Here is a 12,107-nt window from a genome sequence, read left to right as displayed (position 1 = left end):
TGCAATTTAATTCAACCAATTCGCAGCAGTGACCTTATTAGCGATCTCGCTGTGTGTGACACTGGGCAGCGAGCTAGCCCCTGCTGTGAGAACGCTGCTCGTTACACACAGCTCGGCTTCATTTTTTAGTTGTTGCTCTCCCGATGTGAACCACACATCGCTGTGTGTGACAGCGAGATAGAAACAATCTGATTGCGCAGTGAGCCGGCCTCTGCGGACGCTGGTAACCAAGATAACTATCGGTGAACCAGCCAGGTTATCTGATATTTACATTAGTTAATAGCTTCCGCCGCTCTCACGTTGCCAGTGCCGGATCACTGCACGCATCGCCGGAGTACACATCGGGTAAATAAGCAAAGCGGTTTGCTTATTAACCTGATGTGTACTCTGGCTAGGTGTGCAGGGAGCCGTGCTAGGCGGTGTGCACTGGTAAGTAAGGTAAATATCGGTTAACCAAGCGCTTGGTGACCCAATATTTACCGTAGTTACCAAGCACAGCATAGCTGCCACGCGTCGCTGCTGGCTGGGTGCTGGTCAATGGTCGCTGGTGAGATCTGCCTGATTGACAGCTCACCAGCGACCATGTTGCGACGCACCAGCGATCCTGACAAGGTCAAATCGCTGGTGGGATCGCTAAAGCGTTACTGCCTGCGTTGTGACAAGAAGACATTACATATAAAGGTGTTGGCTGTGCATTGTCCTCAAGTTCTGGCTGCATTGTGTAACAGCTATATTGACTTTAATGTTGCCAGGTTTTTAGAGAAATTAAATTAAGTGCAACATGAACATTTTCCAGCAAAACAAAATCTACGTAATTCCCAGTGTCTGTCACATGAGGAGTGTGGCCAAAATGTCGAGATTCAACATGCAAGGGTGCAGATTCCTGTAGCAGACACAAAAAAAAACAAAAACATTGATTGGTATATATTACGTTACAACTTACCGCAAGGTGATGAGCAGCCTTTCCTCAGCTGAGATAGACCTTCGCATCACAGTGTCAATGTGTGTTAGGTCCGTTTTGACAATTGCTAGTAGATGATCAAAAGCGTGGATCGGGAGCCGACAAAAAGAAATGAATTTGTCTGGATACCTTTTTAAAAAAAAAAAAAAATTAAAAAAACAATAACAACCAGAAGCAGAGATTACAGAGATTACTGAATCCTCTCATGATTAGAAGCACGTATAATTCATAATACATATAGTTGGCAGAGAATGCAGAAACATGGCAGAGAATGCAGAAACATGGCAGAGCAGGCGGAAGCATGGCAGAGCAGGCGTTAACATGGCAGAAAAGGCAGAAACATGGCAGAAAAGGCGGAAAGATGGCGGAGAATGCGGAAAGATGGCATAGAAGGCGGAAAGATGGCATAGAAGGCGGAAAGATGGCATAGAAGGCGGAAAGATGGCATAGAAGGCGGAAAGATGGCATAGAAGGCGGAAAGATGCTGGAGAAGGCGGAAAGATGCCGGAGAAGGCGGAAAGATGTCGGAGAAGGCGGAAAGATGCCGGAGAAGGCGGAAAGATGCCGGAGAAGGCGGAAAGATGCCGAAGAAGGCGGAAAGATGCCGAAGAAGGCGGAAAGATGTCATAGAAGGCGGAAAGATGCCGGAGAAGGCGGAAAGATGGCAGAGAAGGCGGAAAGATGGCAGAGAAGGCAGAAACATGGCATTCATAATACATATAGTTCACAATGGTTAATTTAAAAAACATTAAGATACAGATTATATATGTCAACTGATACGTTATTAGCATAATTTATAAAAAAAAAAATGATGAAAATAGCCTATAGAGATGCATATAGAAATATGGTATAACATACACATATACATATGTAGCAACATAAAAAAAAGTAGGTTTTGCTCACCGCCTTAAATCTCTGTACAGTGAGGCAAAATGGCCTTTCTCCTCACGTGCCATAACAAGAGGATGCACCCACATCTTTTTTGTCATTGCCTACAACATATTGTATTGGTTAATAGAGCACAACACACAAAACAGAAACATGATCAAATTTGGGGAAAAAATTACCTGGCGTCTACGACGGCGAAGTAATAACAGTAGAATAATGAGCAGCCGACTTCGTTGTGCCCTGCGTAGACGTATCTGTCCTGTGGGGTGCGGCATTTTTTCAGCCAATATCACTCTGTTTCCACAATGGAGAATGTAGAGAATGTGAAGAAGAAGGAAATGACATCACAGGTTTTCTTTTTCCCAAGGCCTGTTTTCAACAAACTTTATTGAACAGTGGGTTGGAAAACGTGCCTAAAAAAACGCATGGCAAACGCATGAAAAACGCATGAAAAACGCATGCGTTTTAGATGCGTTTTTTTCCCAATACGCATTGTTTACAATTGCTCCCTCTGCCAGAGGGTGCGTTTTTTTCTGCACTGAAAAATACGCAACGTGCGCACATAGCCTTATAGCTGCACACAGTTCTGATAACAGGTTTAGGCTATGTGCGCACGTTGCGTAAATACATGCAGTTACGCTGCGCTTTGTAGCGCAGCGTAACTGCATGCGTCCTGCGTCCCCTGCACAGTCTATGGAGATTGTGCAGGGGCCGTGCGCACGTGGCGTTTTAGAGCGCAGCGCTTCGGCTACTGCCGAAGCGCTGCGTAAAAAGAAGTGACATGTCACTTCTTCCGTGCGCTTTGTCGACAGCTCCTGCTCTGTCTATGGGATGAGCTGCAGGGAGAGCGCATGGAATCAGCGCTCACTACGGACATTTCTGCAGCGATTTAAAGTGCACATGTGCTCTTCAGATCGCTGCAGAAATTTCTGCAGTGAACTGTACGCAACGTGCGCACATAACATGCTACTTTACAGGGCACTTTGTCAGAAGCTGCTATAAAGTTTTATGCTGTGGCTTGTTATCAGCCCCTTGGGGTAATCCTTTATCTGGATTGTATGCAGTATAGCACTCCTGGTAACAGGTTCTTTACTGATATATGTATACTAATCCCGGTCACAGCTAGTCCTTTTCACTGTTCTGTCTCTTCCTGGTAGCAATGAATCCAACCGCTCTAATTATCAGTCCCTTAGATAACTGTATGATTTTACTCACTCTACCGGCTTTCACAGATAGTGTTAACTCAGCCCAAACGATGACTTGTAGGAAGACAAGGAGAAACGCTGTAGTTTTCTTCTAGAATCTTGTATTAAGTACAAAGTAAAGGCAGGTGAAAAGGAATAATCTGTACAGGGTTGCAGACATGTCTCTTCAGTAATGATTCCTCTAGACTAAACTGAAGGAGAAGGGAGGAGCTTTCTATACAGAAGCCAACTAAGGGAGCAACATAGGGACAAACTTCATACAGTCTAATCTACCTAGTAACAGTAAGGAATTTCCTGATAGGAGGAAAAAATATGCAATCCAAGAATTATATACAACAGGTTGTTCCCATTCATGGGACACAACAACACCAGACCCCACTCCCATTATCCCCACAATAACTGCCCTGTGTATGGGGCTCTAATGCGCTGTGTGCAGGGAGAAGTGATACATACATTACACCAGACCCCACTCCCATTATCCCCACAATAACTGCCCTGTGTATGGGGCTCTAATGCCCTGTGTGCAGGGAGAAGTGATACATACATTACACCAGACCCCACTCCCATTCTCCCCACAATAACTGCCATGTGTATGAGGCTCTAATGCCCTGTGTGCAGGGAGAAGTGATACATATATTACACCAGACCCCACTCCCATTATCCCCACTGTGGGAACAATAACTGCCATGTGTATGGGGCTCTAATGCCCTGTGTGCTGGGAGAAGTGATACATACATTACACCAGACCCCACTCCCATTATCCCCACAATAACTGCCATGTGTATGAGGCTCTAATGCCCTGTGTGCAGGGAGAAGTGATACATATATTACACCAGACCCCACTCCCATTATCCCCACTGTGGGAACAATAACTGCCATGTGTATGGGGCTCTAATGCCCTGTGTGCTGGGAGAAGTGATACATACATTACACCAGACCCCACTCCCATTATCCCCACAATAACTGCCCTGTGTATGGGGCTCTAATGCCCTGTGTGCAGGGAGAAGTGATACATACATTACACCAGACCCCACTCCCATTCTCCCCACAATAACTGCCATGTGTATGGGGCTCTAATGCCCTGTGTGCAGGGAGAAGTGATACATATATTACACCAGACCCCACTCCCATTATCCCCACTGTGGGAACAATAACTGCCATGTGTATGGGGCTCTAATGCCCTGTGTGCTGGGAGAAGTGATACATACATTACACCAGACCCCACTCCCATTATCCCCACAATAACTGCCATGTGTATGAGGCTCTAATGCCCTGTGTGCAGGGAGAAGTGATACATATATTACACCAGACCCCACTCCCATTATCCCCACTGTGGGAACAATAACTGCCATGTGTATGGGGCTCTAATGCCCTGTGTGCTGGGAGAAGTGATACATACATTACACCAGACCCCACTCCCATTATCCCCACAATAACTGCCCTGTGTATGGGGCTCTAATGCCCTGTGTGCAGGGAGCAGTGATACATACATTACACCAGACCCCACTCCCATTATCCCCACTGTGGGAACCATAACTGCCCTGTGTATGGGGCTCTAATGCCCTGTGTGCAGGGAGAAGTGATAAATATATTACACCAGACCCCACTCCCATTATCCCCACTGTGGGAACAATAACTGCCATGTGTATGGGGCTCTAATGCCCTGTGTGCAGGGAGAAGTGATACATACATTACACCAGACCCCACTCCCATTATCCCCACTGTGGGAACAATAACTGCCATGTGTATGGGGCTCTAATGCCCTGTGTGCTGGGAGAAGTGATACATACATTACACCAGAGCCTACTCCCATTATCCCCACTGTGGGAACAATAACTGCCATGTGTATGGGGCTCTAATGCCCTGTGTGCTGGGAGAAGTGATACATACATTACACCAGACCCCACTCCCATTATCCCCACAATAACTGCCATGTGTATGAGGCTCTAATGCCCTGTGTGCAGGGAGAAGTGATACATATATTACACCAGACCCCACTCCCATTATCCCCACTGTGGGAACAATAACTGCCATGTGTATGGGGCTCTAATGCCCTGTGTGCTGGGAGAAGTGATACATACATTACACCAGACCCCACTCCCATTATCCCCACAATAACTGCCCTGTGTATGGGGCTCTAATGCCCTGTGTGCAGGGAGAAGTGATACATATATTACACCAGACCCCACTCCCATTATCCCCACTGTGGGAACCATAACTGCCCTGTGTATGGGGCTCTAATGCCCTGTGTGCAGGGAGAAGTGATACATATATTACACCAGACCCCACTCCCATTATCCCCACTGTGGGAACAATAACTGCCCTGTGTATGGGGCTCTAATGCCCTGTGTGCTGGGAGAAGTGATACATACATTACACCAGACCCCACTCCCATTATCCCCACAATAACTGCCATGTGTATGAGGCTCTAATGCCCTGTGTGCAGGGAGAAGTGATACATATATTACACCAGACCCCACTCCCATTATCCCCACTGTGGGAACAATAACTGCCATGTGTATGGGGCTCTAATGCCCTGTGTGCTGGGAGAAGTGATACATACATTACACCAGACCCCACTCCCATTATCCCCACAATAACTGCCCTGTGTATGGGGCTCTAATGCCCTGTGTGCAGGGAGAAGTGATACATATATTACACCAGACCCCACTCCCATTATCCCCACTGTGGGAACCATAACTGCCCTGTGTATGGGGCTCTAATGCCCTGTGTGCAGGGAGAAGTGATACATATATTACACCAGACCCCACTCCCATTATCCCCACTGTGGGAACAATAACTGCCCTGTGTATGGGGCTCTAATGTCCTGTGTGCAGGGAGAAGTGATACATATATTACACCAGACCCCACTCCCATTATCCCCACTGTGGGAACAATAACTGCCATGTGTATGGGGCTCTAATGCCCTGTGTGCTGGGAGAAGTGATACATACATTACACCAGACCCCACTCCCATTATCCCCACAATAACTGCCCTGTGTATGGGGCTCTAATGCCCTGTGTGCAGGGAGAAGTGATACATATATTACACCAGACCCCACTCCCATTATCCCCACTGTGGGAACCATAACTGCCCTGTGTATGGGGCTCTAATGCCCTGTGTGCAGGGAGAAGTGATACATACATTACACCAGAACCCACTCCCATTATCCCCACAATAACTGCCCTGTGTATGGGGCTCTAATGCCCTGTGTGCTGGGAGAAGTGATACATACATTACACCAGACCCCACTCCCATTATCCCCACTGTGGGAACAATAACTGCCCTGTGTATGGGGCTCTAATGTCCTGTGTGCAGGGAGAAGTGATACATATATTACACCAGACCCCACTCCCATTATCCCCACTGTGGGAACAATAACTGCCATGTGTATGGGGCTCTAATGCCCTGTGTGCTGGGAGAAGTGATACATACATTACACCAGACCCCACTCCCATTATCCCCACAATAACTGCCCTGTGTATGGGGCTCTAATGCCCTGTGTGCAGGGAGAAGTGATACATATATTACACCAGACCCCACTCCCATTATCCCCACTGTGGGAACCATAACTGCCCTGTGTATGGGGCTCTAATGCCCTGTGTGCAGGGAGAAGTGATACATATATTACACCAGACCCCACTCCCATTATCCCCACTGTGGGAACAATAACTGCCCTGTGTATGGGGCTCTAATGTCCTGTGTGCAGGGAGAAGTGATACATACATTACACCAGAACCCACTCCCATTATCCCCACTGTGGGAACAATAACTGCCATGTGTATGGGGCTCTAATGTCCTGTGTGCAGGGAGAAGTCATACATACATTACACCAGACCCCACTCCCATTATCCCCACTGTGGGAACAATAACTGTCATGTGTATGGGGCTCTAATGCCCTGTGTGCTGGGAGAAGTGATACATACATTACACCAGACCCCACTCCCATTATCCCCACAATAACTGCCATGTGTATGAGGCTCTAATGCCCTGTGTGCAGGGAGAAGTGATACATATATTACACCAGACCCCACTCCCATTATCCCCACTGTGGGAACAATAACTGCCATGTGTATGGGGCTCTAATGCCCTGTGTGCTGGGAGAAGTGATACATACATTACACCAGACCCCACTCCCATTATCCCCACAATAACTGCCCTGTGTATGGGGCTCTAATGCCCTGTGTGCAGGGAGAAGTGATACATATATTACACCAGACCCCACTCCCATTATCCCCACTGTGGGAACCATAACTGCCCTGTGTATGGGGCTCTAATGCCCTGTGTGCAGGGAGAAGTGATACATATATTACACCAGACCCCACTCCCATTATCCCCACTGTGGGAACAATAACTGTCATGTGTATGGGGCTCTAATGCCCTGTGTGCTGGGAGAAGTGATACATACATTACACCAGACCCCACTCCCATTATCCCCACAATAACTGCCATGTGTATGAGGCTCTAATGCCCTGTGTGCAGGGAGAAGTGATACATATATTACACCAGACCCCACTCCCATTATCCCCACTGTGGGAACAATAACTGCCATGTGTATGGGGCTCTAATGCCCTGTGTGCTGGGAGAAGTGATACATACATTACACCAGACCCCACTCCCATTATCCCCACAATAACTGCCCTGTGTATGGGGCTCTAATGCCCTGTGTGCAGGGAGAAGTGATACATATATTACACCAGACCCCACTCCCATTATCCCCACTGTGGGAACCATAACTGCCCTGTGTATGGGGCTCTAATGCCCTGTGTGCAGGGAGAAGTGATACATATATTACACCAGACCCCACTCCCATTATCCCCACTGTGGGAACAATAACTGCCATGTGTATGGGGCTCTAATGCCCTGTGTGCTGGGAGAAGTGATACATACATTACACCAGACCCCACTCCCATTATCCCCACAATAACTGCCCTGTGTATGGGGCTCTAATGCCCTGTGTGCAGGGAGAAGTGATACATATATTACACCAGACCCCACTCCCATTATCCCCACTGTGGGAACCATAACTGCCCTGTGTATGGGGCTCTAATGCCCTGTGTGCAGGGAGAAGTGATACATACATTACACCAGAACCCACTCCCATTATCCCCACAATAACTGCCCTGTGTATGGGGCTCTAATGCCCTGTGTGCTGGGAGAAGTGATACATACATTACACCAGACCCCACTCCCATTATCCCCACAATAACTGCCCTGTGTATGGGGCTCTAATGCCCTGTGTGCTGGGAGAAGTGATACATACATTACACCAGACCCCACTCCCATTATCCCCACAATAACTGCCATGTGTATGAGGCTCTAATGCCCTGTGTGCAGGGAGAAGTGATACATATATTACACCAGACCCCACTCCCATTATCCCCACTGTGGGAACAATAACTGCCATGTGTATGGGGCTCTAATGCCCTGTGTGCTGGGAGAAGTGATACATACATTACACCAGACCCCACTCCCATTATCCCCACAATAACTGCCCTGTGTATGGGGCTCTAATGCCCTGTGTGCAGGGAGAAGTGATACATATATTACACCAGACCCCACTCCCATTATCCCCACTGTGGGAACCATAACTGCCCTGTGTATGGGGCTCTAATGCCCTGTGTGCAGGGAGAAGTGATACATATATTACACCAGACCCCACTCCCATTATCCCCACTGTGGGAACAATAACTGCCATGTGTATGGGGCTCTAATGCCCTGTGTGCTGGGAGAAGTGATACATACATTACACCAGACCCCACTCCCATTATCCCCACAATAACTGCCCTGTGTATGGGGCTCTAATGCCCTGTGTGCAGGGAGAAGTGATACATATATTACACCAGACCCCACTCCCATTATCCCCACTGTGGGAACCATAACTGCCCTGTGTATGGGGCTCTAATGCCCTGTGTGCAGGGAGAAGTGATACATACATTACACCAGAACCCACTCCCATTATCCCCACAATAACTGCCCTGTGTATGGGGCTCTAATGCCCTGTGTGCTGGGAGAAGTGATACATACATTACACCAGACCCCACTCCCATTATCCCCACAATAACTGCCCTGTGTATGGGGCTCTAATGCCCTGTGTGCTGGGAGAAGTGATACATACATTACACCAGACCCCACTCCCATTATCCCCACAATAACTGCCCTGTGTATGGGGCTCTAATGCCCTGTGTGCAGGGAGAAGTGATACATATATTACACCAGACCCCACTCCCATTATCCCCACTGTGGGAACCATAACTGCCCTGTGTATGGGGCTCTAATGCCCTGTGTGCAGGGAGAAGTGATAAATATATTACACCAGACCCCACTCCCATTATCCCCACTGTGGGAACAATAACTGCCATGTGTATGGGGCTCTAATGCCCTGTGTGCAGGGAGAAGTGATACATACATTACACCAGACCCCACTCCCATTATCCCCACTGTGGGAACAATAACTGCCATGTGTATGGGGCTCTAATGCCCTGTGTGCTGGGAGAAGTGATACATACATTACACCAGACCCCACTCCCATTATCCCCACAATAACTGCCCTGTGTATGGGGCTCTAATGCCCTGTGTGCAGGGAGAAGTGATACATATATTACACCAGACCCCACTCCCATTATCCCCACTGTGGGAACCATAACTGCCCTGTGTATGGGGCTCTAATGTCCTGTGTGCAGGGAGAAGTGATACATACATTACACCAGAACCCACTCCCATTATCCCCACTGTGGGAACAATAACTGCCATGTGTATGGGGCTCTAATGTCCTGTGTGCAGGGAGAAGTCATACATACATTACACCAGACCCCACTCCCATTATCCCCACTGTGGGAACAATAACTGTCATGTGTATGGGGCTCTAATGCCCTGTGTGCAGGGAGAAGTGATACATACATTACACCAGACTCCACTCCCATTATCTCCACAATAACTGCCATGTGTATGAGGCTCTAATGCCCTGTGTGCAGGGAGAAGTGATACATATATTACACCAGACCCCACTCCCATTATCCCCACTGTGGGAACAATAACTGTCATGTGTATGGGGCTCTAATGCCCTGTGTGCTGGGAGAAGTGATACATACATTACACCAGACCCCACTCCCATTATCCCCACAATAACTGCCATGTGTATGAGGCTCTAATGCCCTGTGTGCAGGGAGAAGTGATACATATATTACACCAGACCCCACTCCCATTATCCCCACTGTGGGAACCATAACTGCCCTGTGTATGGGGCTCTAATGCCCTGTGTGCAGGGAGAAGTGATACATACATTACACCAGAACCCACTCCCATTATCCCCACTGTGGGAACAATAACTGCCATGTGTATGGGGCTCTAATGTCCTGTGTGCAGGGAGAAGTCATACATACATTACACCAGACCCCACTCCCATTATCCCCACTGTGGGAACAATAACTGTCATGTGTATGGGGCTCTAATGCCCTGTGTGCAGGGAGAAGTGATACATACATTACACCAGACTCCACTCCCATTATCTCCACAATAACTGCCATGTGTATGAGGCTCTAATGCCCTGTGTGCAGGGAGAAGTGATACATATATTACACCAGACCCCACTCCCATTATCCCCACTGTGGGAACAATAACTGTCATGTGTATGGGGCTCTAATGCCCTGTGTGCTGGGAGAAGTGATACATACATTACACCAGACCCCACTCCCATTATCCCCACAATAACTGCCATGTGTATGAGGCTCTAATGCCCTGTGTGCAGGGAGAAGTGATACATATATTACACCAGACCCCACTCCCATTATCCCCACTGTGGGAACCATAACTGCCCTGTGTATGGGGCTCTAATGCCCTGTGTGCAGGGAGAAGTGATACATATATTACACCAGACCCCACTCCCATTATCCCCACTGTGGGAACAATAACTGCCATGTTTATGGGGCTCTATTGCCCTGTGTGCAGGGAGAACAGTGATACATACATTACACCAGACCCCAGGGCCGGCGCCAGCACCCGGCAAATCCGGTCAAATGCCGGGGCCCTGAGCTGCCGGGGGGCCCACTCGTGGTGGCAGGAGTAGCGCACCTCTACTCAGGGGGGCCCGGTGGCCGCGCTGTCACCCCCCCCTCCCGAGGATCGCGCTTTCAATTGTATCGGCATCGCAGGTGCCGATACTATTGAGAGCAATGATGAGAGAGTGAGTGGCGCGCTCCCTCTCTCATCATTCTCCCCACTGTAACTGTCGGCGTTCTGAAAGCTCTGCAGCAGAGCGCGGTGACGTCATCACTGCGCGCCTGCTGAGAGGTCAGAGCGAGCAACAGCAATGCGCGCCGAGGAGACCGGATCAGCGGGGGAACGAGGAGAAGGGAGTATTAATCACTGTATACTACATGAGGGTGCCTACTGCTATCTGGCGCTGCACTGTGCTATATACAGGCTGTGATATTTACAAGTTGTATACTACATGAGGATGCCTACTGCTATCTGGCTCTGCACTGTGCTATATTCAGGCTGTGCTATATACAAGCTGTATGCTACATGAGGGTGCCTATTGCTATCTGGCTCTTCACTGTGCTATATACAGGCTGTGATATATACAAGCTGTATACTACATGAGGGTGCCTACTGCTATCTGGCTCTGCACTGTGCTATATACAGGCTGTGATATATACAAGCTGTATACTACATGAGGGTGCCTAATGCTATCTGGCTCTGCACTGTGCTGTCTGGGTCTGCAATGTACTATATAGGGCTGTGTACTACATGAGGATACCTAATGCTATCTGGCTCTGCACTGTGCTATATAGGTGCTGTGTACTACATGAGGGTGCCTAATGCTATCTGACTCTGCAGTGTACTATATAGGGGCTCTGCACTACATAAGGGTGCCTAATGCTATCTGGCTCTTGACTGTGGTATATAGGGGCTGTATACTGCATGAGGGTGCCTAATGCTATCTGGTTCTGTATTGTGCTATATGTGGGCTGTATACTACACAAGGGTGCCTATTGCTTTCTGGGTCTGCATTGTGCTATATGTGGGCTATATACTACATGAAGGTGCCTAA

At 48.3% G+C, this 12,107-nt stretch overlaps 1 long non-coding RNA gene across 1 annotated transcript; it reads right to left on the bottom strand.

Annotated features, from left to right (window-relative positions):
* Positions 1-1,005: 1,005 nt before the first annotated feature.
* LOC142288340 (uncharacterized) lies at positions 1,006-2,114 on the bottom strand. Its single transcript, XR_012749129.1, has 3 exons — positions 2,029-2,114; positions 1,865-1,953; positions 1,006-1,090 (listed from the first exon to the last, which is right to left on the bottom strand). It is a non-coding gene; the product is annotated as an uncharacterized LOC142288340 (long non-coding RNA).
* Positions 2,115-12,107: the final 9,993 nt, after the last annotated feature.

The sequence above is a fragment of the Anomaloglossus baeobatrachus genome, unplaced genomic scaffold (assembly GCF_048569485.1).
Source record: "Anomaloglossus baeobatrachus isolate aAnoBae1 unplaced genomic scaffold, aAnoBae1.hap1 Scaffold_815, whole genome shotgun sequence".
Lineage (NCBI taxonomy): Eukaryota > Metazoa > Chordata > Amphibia > Anura > Aromobatidae > Anomaloglossus > Anomaloglossus baeobatrachus.
This window is presented reverse-complemented; position numbering and strand designations above follow the sequence as displayed.